This window comes from Gopherus evgoodei, chromosome 4, assembly GCF_007399415.2.
Source record: "Gopherus evgoodei ecotype Sinaloan lineage chromosome 4, rGopEvg1_v1.p, whole genome shotgun sequence".
Classification (NCBI taxonomy): Eukaryota; Metazoa; Chordata; order Testudines; family Testudinidae; genus Gopherus; species Gopherus evgoodei.
Window position 1 is genome coordinate 48,409,925 of NC_044325.1, and position 13,291 is coordinate 48,423,215.

Consider the following 13,291-nt stretch of genomic DNA (forward strand, 5'->3'; position numbering starts at 1 on the left):
AAAATATTTCTGCTCTTCTTATGGACAAATTAAAGTTATAGAAGTACAAATTACATTTCTTAAGATGAGGTAACAGATAAAAAACTGGCCCAGTAGGCTATATTGTATGGTCAGTTTTTAAGCAGGTGTGTGCTATTTTTAACAAGCCAATTTTCTTCTCAGCTATATCAATAAAACTGACAGCAGAATTTAGTCAGATATGTATAATTTCAAATGAAAAATGTTTTGAAAAATGTATACAAACTCACAAACTGATGATCGGCATTCTAGCACACTTCTCTACAGAAAGTATTGCCCTTTAATTTAATCTTTCTAATGCTTGTTGACCAAAGAGTGCAATACTTAGGAAGGCAAAATTCTCACAGCTGACTCTCGCCAGCATTTTGCCCAAGTAAAGCCTAGAGCAATGGCTTTCAGCCTTTCCGAACTACTGTAATCCTTTCAGGAGTCTGATTCATCTTGCATACCGCAAATTTCACCTCACTTCAACCTGCTAATAAAATCAGACATAAAAATACAAAAGTGTCCCAGCACAGTATTACTGAAAAATTGCTGACTTTCTCATTTTTACTATATAATTATAAATCAATTGGAATATAAATCTTGTACTTACATTTCAATATATAATGTATAGAACAATATAATCAAGTCATTGTCTGCATAAAATTTTAGTTTGTATTGACTTCACTAGTGCTTTTTACATAGCCTGTTGTAAAATTACACAACTATCTAGAGGTGTTGATGTACCCTATGGACATTTCTGCATACCCCTAGGGGTACATGTACCCCTGGTTGAGAATCACTGAACTTGAGAAATTGGCAATTATATTGAGCCTGATTTTCCTCTTGTTTACATGAGTTTTCTGTCAGTGTAATACCATTGACTTCAGATTAATTGCTCTGAATACAATGGTGTGAGTGAAGAATCAGATCTCTTGTGTTATTTATTTTATTACCATATTTTAAATATAATAGTAAATATTAATGTTAATAAAGCTTATTAACATTTGTCAATGGGTTGGTGAAATCTCTTTCCCTTATGCTTCTATTTGCCTCCTTTGTGTGTTATTTAATTTAATAGAACTAGTAAAACAACAGAAGCCACAAAACAGGAGCTGAAGTACAAGAAACAAAAGCCCGAGTTGCAGGAAAGTTTATTTTTCCATTATTGGCTAAGCATGCAGGTATTAAAACACAAAAGGCAGCAGGGTGGGAGGAATAAGGCACACAGAATCCTACAAGTCAGAATGAAATAAATGAGAAATATGAAATCATTATATTAATGGGAAAGCTGAAGTAGAAAGAGAATTGTTTTTGTTAAGTATTCTGCATGTGATTATCAAGAGAAAAATCTCCTCCTGAGCATCTATGAATAAAACATGCATTTGAGCATTACGTAAACAAACAATAAATGAATGAGTTTAATTGTGACATAATATCATTATATTTAGAAAACATATGCAATCATGGGCCTGATCCAGCAGTCTTCATTAGGCAAAATTTCCATCACTGTAAATGGGAGTTTTGCCTAAGTAAAAACTGCAGGATTCGGTCCAACATTTTTATCTGAAATTCACAACTCAAAGTCCTTCCTTCAGGCCAAATTGCAACACCTCACCTTGGGTATTTTCTTAAAGTGTAGCAGGGGTTTTGTCATAACAAATTATTTCCTTTTTGGGAAGGGGCCTCTCTTTTAAGTCCCTGTTTGACAACAATTAGGATCTAAACAAATAAGTGTGATTTCTTATGCAATTCTGTGTGTGTGTGTGTGTGTGTGTGTGTGTGTGTATGCATGTGTTTATTAACATGATGAGGACCTAAAGAGAGAGGGCTGATAAAATATAGAGCCACATTTGCCTTACTTGAACAACTGATATTTTTTAGTTAAAAGTCTATGGAAATATGAGCAAATCTATGCTTGTTTGGCCAACTGTCTTCAATGGAACTACTTTTGACACTAAGGTAAGCAGCATTTTCAACAAATATGAGGCCAGGCCTCACCATGGAAAAACCTGTAGAATGGTGCCATGGGGAGAATCTTGTGGTGTTTTCCCCAGATTGCCCTATGGAATGATAGTTTCACCCCCTCCTTCACATACACAGAATGTACAAGGGGTTCAGCATGGATCTTAGGGAATCTGCTGGACAACAAAGGTTATCTGCAGAGAAGTGCCTCTACACAGTGTTTGACTGATTGCGGGTATGATGTTCCCTGCCCCATACGTGGATCCTCAACTCTACGGAGGACTCTCTGTAGGTTCTGTAATGAGGTGGTACCACAGATATGGATGATTCTCAACCTTGGTGCTTAAAGGATCCACTCTGTGTGTGAATCTTGGTTGGAGGAAGGCACAATTTGGCCCTTAGTTATATAATTAAAGCCCAATATTGCTGCCTTTGAATTCCAGGGGAGTAGAAATGGGTCCTAAATACATCCAGTACATAATAGTGTATAATTAGCTGTAGTGGGAAACTGACCATAATTCTTTCATTCAGATGGAATTTTATTCCATAAAATATGAATGAGGAATGACATTGAAATCAGGAAAATAAAATAACCAAATGATTCTCATCTGTTGTTATTTTTATAGCGTAGTTAAACAGAAAATGGTGGGTAGAACTCTCTTTAGATGATATCACTTAATTAAGTAAAGCATTCTAATCAGATTCCTCTCCAATTGTAATGACTGTAGGGAGTCAAGTACATTTCTCTATCAGAGTAGCTAGCTACACTGGTGTATTGATATTTGTATTTCAAAAATGACACAAAAGCAATAAAAGAGAGGACATAGGCACTGAGAAGGAAACCTCATATTGTTTATGGTCTGGGATTCCAGGACTGCCTTTAAAAACTGCCTTTAAAAACTGTTGGATTTCCTAGCTTGCATCTGAAGTTCTGTTCACTAAAATAATGTTAAGATCAGTGCTTGCATATTTGGGGCTTGACTTCATCTGCAGCAAGAGTGAGAGACAAGGTACAAGGAGTCTCTCCACTTTTGGCCCTGAGCAGGGATCAAAGATAATCCCAATCCTCATGCTTCCCTGAGCACAAGGGCTACTTGGATCTAGCTTGGCCACCACTGCTAGACTCTCAGAGAGGGGAAGAGATAGAGGTCTGGGAAGGGAATGTAGCTGTAGTCTCCCCCAGACCAGAAGAGCTAGCCCCCACATGGGTAGCTGTGCTTCCTTGGGGCTCCTGGAGCTACAGTGTCTCAGGAACTCCCACTGATTCAGTGCAACCGCCAAGTCCCTTCTCAAGGACTTATGGACTAAATGCTATAATTAAGACCTTAATATTTATAAATAATCCTTATAGCTTTTCTCTATCCATTTATCTACTTGGCTGATTAGTAATTTAAATTATAGGCTCATCACCCCATTTCTTCCACAGGGAAGATGACTTCATCTTAGAGTGAGTGACATTCACGACCATGCACAGAGTCAGTGAAAGACCTATATACCACTTAAATCTCACTTAAGACCCCAAAATAGGGTGTAAGTGTGATTTAAGTGGTGCATAGGCCTTGTGTTGGCCCTCTGCACAGGGCTGAATTTCGCCCTATGTAAGCATAGATCTGATAAACATGCACTGGATAATAAGTGAAATCTGTGCTCTTTGTTTTTAAATACATAAAACTCCTTTCTGATTTCAAAGGAAGTTTTGTGTACTTGGCATCGGCTTCAAATAAGGCATCTTCTCCCTTTTCCCTGCCAGACTGAATCATAGCTATCTTTAACCTAACAGCTACATAGACACCATGTTGTCCCTACATCATTAGCCAATAAGTGCAGTTAACCATATTACCAACACAAAGCATTCAAAAATCATGAGTTAGGTCCCCCCAAAATCAGCTTTAAAATCATGAACATTTAAAAAATAATGAATGTGGTGGTCTTTTTATGTGTCTTCTGGTGTTGCATTTCTAGGGTTCACATTTGCAAACTTTTCCCTGTAATCATGAGGGTTATTAATGTAAGCGGATAGTCTCATGTGATTCCAGCAGCTGCAGTTTAAACCCTTCCACCCCCCCCAATAAACCTTGTGAGACTCATGATAAAAATCACAAAAGCTGGCAATATGAGGAGAATCCTGACCTCCTGCACACAGCCAAAGTAGGTGGGATTTGTGCAAGGGACAACATCAAGCTTGAAGGATGCAATTTAAATGCCACTTGCAGGCAGGCCAGATGGTTGCAGTGCTACTCTCCTGTAGCTGCTACACAAGCCGATGGAATTAAATAGTGGCTGCTAATCTCCACCAAGTGTACATGGATTCCGTAGTCCTTCCAGGTCAGCCAAACCACATCTGGAAGAGAACATTCTAATCTATTACATAGGGTGCACAGAGACTCCTCTGTGTGGCCACTGCTCACACTCACTGTACATCCATACTGTGAGGTTTAAGTGGTGAAGAATGTTGTGCCCTGCAGTGAATATCACTGTTAGAGCATATCAATGTGTTTGTCGTAGTTCTCCTGTTAAAAATGATCCCTTCCATATTTCATATGCCGTCTCGAAATATACATTACAACACACAGAAAAATGAATATTTTTACCCTTTATTATTAAGGAGGAAAATCTACAACTGAATCCAAATCTTGTTGGTCTCACAGCAACGTTACTTTATTTATCTTGCACATATTTTCTACCTCTGCTTTTTGACACATTAGAAACATTTTATGAAGCTGTGCCCCTAGAATATCTTTGAGGTATTATATTTAGATAAATAGTCATTTCCATACTCGTTTACTTATGAGCACCCCTTTCTTTGATCGCTTGTAAAGTCTAAGACAGCCATTAAAGACTTGTGCACTGTTATTTTTGGTGATGGTGTTTTTTAATATAACACTTCTAGATCAAGCCTCTGGAGTATTTTCATGCTGTGCTCAATAGTTAAAAAGAAAAATATGACACCACAAATAATGAAATACTTTGGAACCATACATATCTCAGTCAATACATTTACATCAATACTGGATTTTCTGAAGTTACCAGCAAGTCTTTATTTGATTTTATCTGATTATCACATAAATGCAAGCACATTAAGTGGGCTGATGTCAGCAATCAGGACTGCTTGTTACACAACATCAATAATAGGGACTCAGGTGCGAAACAACTATAATTATGGGTATTTAGTCAAAATGTACATCAGTTATAACTGATTAGCTGTGTAAGTCTTTATAGTTAATTGAAATACTTTATCAATGAAAGTCTCAACTAAGCAGTGCTACCAACAACATAGACATGATGAAGTTCTGTTGACAATATAATGCTTTTTAATTGTTGATACCTTTTTCTTCTCTCCTTTTTCTTGATTTATACTCTCTCTCAATTTCCTTTTTGGATGTTTCTTGTTTTCTTACTATTTCTTTTTTTTTAGCTATTTTAAAGAAATATTGTGTGTAACTAACTGCATGTTAAGTTTCTTTAGAGATTCATATAATAGATAACTGAAGACAAATTGTTCAGATGATTCATGGCTACCTGTGATAGTCTATGGCTTTAATCTCCCTTGAACTGTCATTAAAGTAGTCATTCTAATGTGGCAGACATAACAGGTGTCTTGACAATAAGATTCCATGCAGATTCCTCGAGCTCTGGGGTTTACTCATGCTTTTGAAGCCCTCCAACCTGTTTCCAATGAACTTTTTACCATGTGCACTATTGCTGTCAAGTTTAGCATTGCTAATGACATCCCTCCACTCCACATGCTGTTGCCAACTGGAGCATCCAGATGCTGTGTCAATCAACTCACTCACTCACGCCCGTCACCCCAATCAGGGTATGGGCCGCCAACAACAGATTTCCAGTAACATCACCAGACAGGCACTGCAGTGGAACCCCCAAGGCAAGCGGAAAAGAGGCAGTCCAAGAAACACCTGGCGATGTGACCTTCAGGCTGATAGCAAAAAATGGGCTATACCTGGAATCAATTAGAACGAATGTGTCAATCAAAGTTTGTTTGTATTTAGTGAAGTTCTTCTCTTTTCCAAGAAAGAAAGTGGCCATGTTGTTTTTAAATCGTGGATCTAAGAATGTAGACAAAATGTTATGAGGTGCATGTCATACTTTAGTGATGTGTGTAACTCCGCTGCATGTTGTGCACCAATGCCAGCAATACCTGATCAGCTGCCCGGTCATATTAACTGACCTTAGAGAAGGTTTTTCTTTAGAAGGCATATAAAGAGTATGATTTGGTTGCTGTCAGCATCTCAGTTCATTACCTTAGCTGCATCATCAATTGGCTACAAAAAGGCACACAGACTCGCAGTCAGGAGCCATGCTGCAGGTACACACTGGAACAGATGTCAAAATCTTGAATCATTATGCACTGCTCATTCAGACTTTCCAGCACGTGCAGCAGAGTGGAATTCCACCATCTCACCCCTGTTTGCTTCAGCTGGTGGAGGAGAGAATTCACTATGCACCTGGAGCAATCTGAGTAAATACTATGTGAGCACAACTGGCTAAAAAGGCTGCAGAGCTTTCGGCCACAGCGACCATCTTCTCAATTCCTTCCCCCTGCTTGCTCCCCAGGAAACCCTTTATAACTAAAGTGCTGTGTGACACACAGTACACAGAAAAACCCATCAGGCCCACAGGCACCATGATCTGATATCACAGGCCTGGGAGGAGAGCATGCCTAGTCACCCCATATGCTATGCCTGCCTCTATTATGTCTGTTTACAGCTTGTTCAGAAGATTTAATGGCAGTATGAAGCTGTACATACACAGCATGGCATGCAGCCAGGTATTGCTGCTCCTGCCAAAGCTGACCCACTGGCCACTCACATACAAGTATACAGTGGCCTGACCATTGTGATGAAGTGAGTAGTCTATCTTCCCATGTGGCCAAAGTATGCCTCACTGCGACGTGCACTGCTCCGAAAATCCCTGGCGCTGCCTTAGAGAAAAACATATGACTTTGCACCTGCCAGTGTAGAGGTACAGCTGTCATCAGCACTCCAAAGCCCTCTATCTTCACATGTAAAAAGAGGAATACAACAGAGGGGGACAATCATACCAGCACATCCCCTCTTTGATCACGAGTGCACTAACATTTCAAAATATGTTCTTTATATTGAAAAACTTATTTGTTCTTCATGTGGCTCAGCATTACAGAAGTGCCCAGGCATTTCACACCAATACTTTGGATAATCCTCAGTCAGTAATATGATGTAAACTATTTATATTGTGACCGGCATATGACTGCTGGTATGTGGGACTGCAAATCAGATGGTATGAGGATTTGTCTCTTAAAATAAGTATCAAATAAAACTATGCTGCTTAACAGTATGAAGATGGTACACTAAGTTCTTCTGAATATAACCACTAGTTTACATTAGCATTTTCATTGCTGAATGGCGATTTGACCATGCTGGGCTTTCCAATGTAGCATGAAATACTAGTTATGCTAACTTTTTAGGGGCAGCATGAAAATGACTTGTAGCATTAATCACCCTACTGCTCACTGCTGCAGGTTCCAAAACTATACAAATGCTTCATCTGTACTGCAAGAGAAACCAAGACGTTGAAGTGAGAGTTTCTCTCCTATGGAATCAGCCCGTTTCTCTTTGTCAGGTATACACTAAAATATAGATGTTAGGCCTCTCATTTGCCTTATAAAGTTAAAAAAAAAGAGGGCACATATGAGAAAAAATAACCAACTTATATAGTTCCTGCTAACTGAGGAATTATAAGAATGCAAAAGTTATTAAGTCACTTTAGGCAAAGTCTAGCAGACCCAGGTTTAGAAGTTTTTCAAACTAAATTTACAGAGGTCACTAAGAAAACACATATTGTGGGATTTCCAGTGAAAGACCAATCCAGTGGAAAACAACATCCTTAATGGAAAACTTCTTCAGCTTTTCACTGGCATCCAGCTATAGTACATGAAACTATGTTTCTACTTACAAAGGAAGTTTCACAAATACAAAAATAAAAATTCAAGCAGAACACCATGTTGGTGAGAAAAATTCAGACACAGGGGAGGTTGATTTCTAGTATTTATGAGCTATACATTTCACAGAGTTGTAACTACTCTATCTTCCTGCCAAAAGTTGTTAGTATGGTATACCAGCACTAACCAATTCAGTTTCAAGCCCTGGATCCATCCACACATCTGAAAGGGGATGCAATTGAGATATTTTGGGGGAATATATGCTTATTCTGTTGATCTGCTGTATTCTGTCATTCTCCCAGATATGCTCAGATCTAGATCTACAAGCCATCAACCACTCTTGAGGAACTCCCACTGACCTCCATGGAAGTTATGAGGGTAGGTCTTCAGATCCCCAATGCTTCTGAAGCCGAAACCTCAAAACGTGAAACACATATATCAAAAATGGGCATTTTTAGTATACTACCTGGCAACCATGCTTTTTAGAAAAATAAGTTATTCCTTCACTTATGTGGTATACCACTCCCTTCAGTCTCCTTACATGCCAAAGCGCTCAATAGAGAGCTCGCTTAAAAATCAATGGCCCTGTATTTCTGGACCTGGATTCGGTAGTGTAAGTGAGATTTGCCGGGGCTCGACCCTCCCGGATGAGGAGGGGAGCCACACCGGCCTCGACTTGTCGTCTGCGGGTCTCGGGACTGTCACCCACCACGCAGGTAGTCGGTCCCTCTGGATAGGACTGGGCAGTGGCACAGTCAACGGGGGCCCGGCCGTTGGTTCAGGCGGACACCAACACACAGTTAATTAGGAGCTCAGGCCGCCTGCTGCAAGGCTGAGCAACAATATACAGTCAGTTTGGGGCTCAGACCCTCTGCTGCAGGGCTGAGTAACAATACACAGTTATCCCAGCTCTGGCCCTTTGGTTCAGGGCAGGCTGGCAGGAGTGCTGGTGGCTCTGGCCCTTTGGAGCAGGGCAGAGCAGTGGCAAAGTCAGAGGGGGCCCAACCCTTGGTTCGGGTGGAGCACCAAACACAGTTATAACAGCTCTAGCCTCTTCGGCTGGGAAGAGAGGGAATCTGCCACCCGGTTACAGGTGGCAGGGGGAACGCAGGCCCACCCACTCCTCTGCATTCCAGCCCGGGACCCTGGTAGCGGCAATCACCACTACCGGTGACCGAAACACACTGCCATCGGCAAGGTTAGCTCTACAGCCTGACTGGTGTCAGGCTCCCCCGGGCTACTTCCTGTATCCCCCTCCAAGCCTATCTGGTTCGTGGGATCAACTTCAGGGACGTCCCACCACATCGGCTCCTCACGGCCAGGGCTAGGCAGTAGGTCCGGCAGCTCTTCTGGGAAGTCCAGCTAGGCCTGTTCTGGGGGGTCCTCAGGGCCGCAACAGGGGCGGGGTGGCTCCGGCAACTCCTCATCGTAGTAGGCGCAGGGCAGCTCCGGCAGCTCCTCAGCATAGTGGGGAGGTTCTGGCCAGTCCGGATACCGGCCTGTGGCCTCAGCAACTTCCCAGCCAGGAGCTCCCGCGGACAGATCTGCTCCCGACGGTGGCTGGGCTCCAACTGAGGGCTGAGGACCGACTTTTATTCTTCCGGGTCGCCGCTTGACCCTCTGGGGGGTGGCCCCTAGGGATGATTGACGGGGCTCGACCCTCCTGGATGAGGAGGGGAGCCACAGCGCCTCGTTACAGTCGTATAAACCAACCCCAGTTTCAGTTAAAAAGAGCAGCATAGGGATTAAGCACATACCCTGCAGATTTTGATTTCATAAACAAAAACAATTGAAATGAATACATTTAGAAAGATAAATAATATTGCATTAACATTTTACATCACAGATGTGTGATATTAGCAAAATGAATATAACAGCAGTTAGATGTTTCTCTCACTCCCTTTTTGGTTTTATATTCTGTTGAGGATTTTGATTGCAAGATAATGTGCACTTGGAATATTATAAAGCAATTTATTAAATAGTATAGATTTCAGTAGTGATGTACACTATAGTCTTTGAACCACTGGCACAAAGCAATCCTAAAACTGGTGTAGCTGAACATGAGATTATCACCACACTGTCAGGTGATGTACCAGCATAATACTTCATATGACAGCATCAGCCCAATTGCTAATGTAGGGAACCAGGCTGGGGAAAAGAATGTAACCAGGGCTTCCATCACCCTTGGGGAAATTAACAGCTGGTGCAAATTAAAGCAGCCATTAGAGATGACCCAGCACACAGCTAGCCCAGGATTGCAAAGCTTGTTTTAAAGCCTTCTGAGCTGCAGAACCACCTTGCCTGCAGCCAAAGATCTGGATCATTAGGTTGATAGGGGAAAATATTGTCTGTCTATCCTAAACAGCCATAGACATACAAATTTTGGAGTTAGTGTTGTGATGGCTATTCAGATCAAAGTTGAAATCCATATTGGTTACATAACCTGTATATTTTCCCCTGTATTTATGTCCTATTTTAAAATCTGAATGATCTGAACTAGCTAGACTGGAGCCCAGACTAGCAATTAAATACTACTTAAACCTTCACAATCAATGCATTTGTCATGCTCAAGATGCATACCTAATCCAATAAAACATTACTGTTAGACTGGGAAGGATTAGATTTTTATTGGTAAACAATACACACAGGAACAAGTGAAAAAAATGTTTCCATAGGAAATAATTGACATTTACACATAAGCAAAGTAAGAAAAATGCTGCTTTAGAACTTATTACAGTATGATTTAAGGATATTTCCTTTGTATATTTTGAAATGGATGTTAACAATTTGTTGTTTAGTGGTTATACAGCTTTAACAGTTTGAATCTCAACATCTACTATCATGAAGTAATTTTTCTCTGACCTCCCATAATTTCCCACAACTGTGAACATTTAAATAGAGAAAAAAAGTTTAAAACCCATAATTTTGTGCAACTGTGAACATTTAAATAGATAAAAAATAACAAAATACTTAAAACAATCAAGATTATCCATCAAAATTATAAAAAATTGATTTCTGTCAAAATTATTGTTGCTATTTTTAAATCTTACTAATAAAAGCAGTCATTTTCTCTATGTCAGTTAGCAGTTAAAATGATCCCTTTATCTTTCTATATAAAATATTAAATATAATAGATGCCCTAAGAACAAGAGTGTCATGAAACCCAGTCAGCCTCATAGGACTCATAAAGACTAAGTTTTGAAAGTGAGTTAGAAATCCTCAGTAATTACTGGGGGGTAAAATGGGGTGAGTGGATAATTAAGGTAGATTTAATGAACCCCATTATTGTTTCAAAGCTTAGTACTTTCAAACTAGAATTCAGTGAAACGGGCAGTTGAGTGTCACAGCTCTTTTACAAAAGGCATCAGGCATTTTTCCCTCCCCGTAGAAAGTTTGCATTTCTGGGGAGTTTTTACACTTCCCTCTGCACACCTCCAAAAGAAGGGGTTTGGGCTGAAGAAGGGAACTTGGTTTCTAATGTAGCAGCTGCATGTGCCACCGAAGCACATTAACATTTCAACGTTTACAAAATGAAAGCGATGGACTCGACAGCTTGCACCTCTCGGGAGAGCTAACGTATGAGCCACTGACTTCGGGAGATTTCCCGACTGGGTCATTACAGCAAAAGGGGCATATGATAAACATACTATTCTATTTGTCATGGCACGAGAACCTCTGTACATTTAAAGGGGAAACATAGTCTAGTTCATTGTTATTATCATCATCGATCCACTTGTTATTTTAAGCTCCCCTGCCGCAAACTTTTTCAGATTTCATGCCACCTCTTTAGTTGATTTTTACTTTCTTCCTATACAGAGGATATACAAGTAGGAAACATTTTTAGGGGGTGCAATCAGCATTTGAATTCAAAATTAACCCATTAGATTTACACTATTTTTAATATAAGAAATTCAACTGCTAAAACAATGTGGGCGTGGATTTCACGGTTTAATTTAATGAAACGCTTTTCCTCGATCTGGTTTAATTTCTTATATACATCCTGTCTCATGCTATTTACAGGATAGTTCATCTCTTAAAATTATTTGATTAGGTGAGCGCCCTTCGACACTATTTTTTATAGAAAGGCTAAATGGAGCATTGCCTTGATAGTGCTATAAAATACCAGGACATAATTTTAAGTTACACAGAGATACAAGGCGGGTGAGGTAATATCTCTTATTGGACCAACTTCTGTTGGAGAGAGACAAGCTTAGGAGCTACACAACATGTCTCTCCCACCAACAGAAGTTGGTCCAATAAACGATATTACCTCACCCACCTTGTCTCTAATATCCTGAGACCAACACAGCTACAAGACTGTATATACCAATTAAAGTACAAAGGACTCTCCTGCAAGGCAGTTGTTATGGAAGGTGTTACTTCTTAAAAGGCACTTAAAGGATACTTTAAAACTTCTTAAAAATATACTTTTAAAGGGCCAACCCATTAACATACATTTATTACCAACTGGAAATTAGAAATCTAAAATTTACAGGGCAACAAGGTTCTTTTCTCCCCCTCCCCCCAATAAAAATGGTTGTTCTCCTGAATTTCCATGTATAGATGTGGGTAAGTGAAATCACTGAAAGGCAAGTTCAAATCTGAACACTAATGGAGGGTTCTGTTTGTTTCCAAGATTACAGGTATAAGCAATAAAACAATTTTTGGTGTTTTCGTTCTCCTATGTTCTTGTAGGTTTCATTTTATTGTGAGATGTTTACAGTAGTTTTCCTTTAAACCACCCTCAAGCCCTCCCATGCGAGGACAATGTGTACACTGCAGTCTGTGCAAATTACAACCGTGAGGGTGCTTTCCTCTCTTACCTAGTGGAGTGCGAAATAAGCCTATCTGGTGGGCATATTACGGCAGACTGAAATGGATATTAACAAGGTTTGTAATTAGGAACATTGAAAGCCAGTCGAACACGTTACAGGTTTGTAATGTTGTTGATGATTATTACCTTGATACAATAACCCCAAACCGCAGCTCAATGATTTAAGTATAAAGCAGAAGCCAGTGCCTGCAGGGACTTCTGTACCAAAGGGGGTACGATGATTTTTTTTTATTATTATTTCACAATTATCTATCATTGAAAGCAAGGCACTTACTCCTAGTTTTAGTGAACTTGAACGAGGTGGGGGTCTGTGCTGCATACTCGTTCAGGATGACCAAATGAACCACTGACACATACAAAACACAGAGCTCTTGGAACATGCCCAGCTCAGCTCATCACTCATATGAATATTCATCCAGCCACATGAACTTGTAGCTCGGGACAAAGCAAACAACCCTCCTCCTCTTCCTAGTTACATCCACTACCATAGGTGACTGGACCAGATTATGTGGTCATAATAGGCACGTCTCTCAGCTCCGCAGAGAACTTCCTCTCTT